Source organism: Meles meles, chromosome 5, assembly GCF_922984935.1.
Source record: "Meles meles chromosome 5, mMelMel3.1 paternal haplotype, whole genome shotgun sequence".
NCBI lineage: Eukaryota > Metazoa > Chordata > Mammalia > Carnivora > Mustelidae > Meles > Meles meles.
The window spans coordinates 138,116,146-138,117,411 of NC_060070.1; positions in this window are offsets into that span (position 1 = coordinate 138,116,146).

Below are 1,266 nucleotides of genomic sequence, written 5' to 3' on the forward strand. Positions count from 1 at the left end.
TGTTTCAAGGAAGCATGCTCCTGAAACTTCTGAGAAGTCCTTGTAATCTTCAAGTAACTTGATCCAGAACCAAGGCACTTGACCCCAGTCCTTAGTCTTCTTATCACTTACTGTAAATGTTGATGAAATTACTGACTCTGTGTTCCCTTAGCAAACGGACCTTGTGTCTATACACTGGGTGATGGGGAGGTAAGAAAGCCAGCTAGGCTGCTATGATCAGAACAGCTAATGCTGTCGACAGGAATGGGTCTTAGAGAGTCACATTTTGTTGTTGATGTTGCTCTTGATTGATTGATTGATTGATTGATTTTTGCCAGAAGCAGAAATGCATTCTTGGGTATAAAGCAATGTATGGCTGAAAGCCATCAGCTGGATCTCCCAATCATCTCCTCCATAGTGCAGTGCCTTATGTTGGAATCTCATGACCTGAATTTTTTCCCCTCACAGGGCAGCCAAGATTCTGTACTCTGGATCAGTAAGGAGTTCCTGGCTGTGCTTAGACACCCCGGTAATTGTGTAGGGGGCAGTAGAATTCAAGCAGGTGGTGTCACATGGGGTCCAAATCTGGACAGAGTCAGAATCAAAGGGACTCTATGCTATGATCCTTCTTGTACACTCTCCTTGTGGGCTATTTGGATACATTTGGGTGATCATAGAACCCCCTAAAGACCAGTTGAATGGAAAGAGGATGGAATTCAGAGATAGCCAGATCTGCTAAAACTTCTGGCTCCCACATTTAACTTTGTGATCTTGAGTAAGTTACTTAAAGAGTTTGAACAGTAGTTTTCTTGCCTGCAAACAAGAAATGATGCTCATTTCGTAACTTGTTGTTTCAAATTAAACGGCATTATGCAAAAAAAGTTTGTATTTAATTCATGGCATGTAGCAAACATGAAATAAAAGCCCTTCTTCCCCTTCTCTTCCCACTTCTCTTCCTACTCTCCTTATTCCTCTTCTTTTTATTTTATCTCTATGACCAGGTTAAGTGTGGAAGGCTACACGCAGCCTACATACAACCAGATGTGAGTCAGGATGCTAGGCCTCCTCCTGGCTCTGTGTGTTTGTGTGCACGCAAACAAGTGTTAAGAGCAGGGAAAGGGTTTGGGTGGAGAGGGAAGATGACAGACTTTTTAAGGCTATAGCAGAGGGTCTGAATTCGCCACTTTTCCCCTTCAATCCCCTGCCCACCACCAGCCAACACTGCTGGAGCACGAAGCTGATGGCATCTTTGGTGTGGTTGCTATCTCTCTGCAGGCTCTTAGAGAG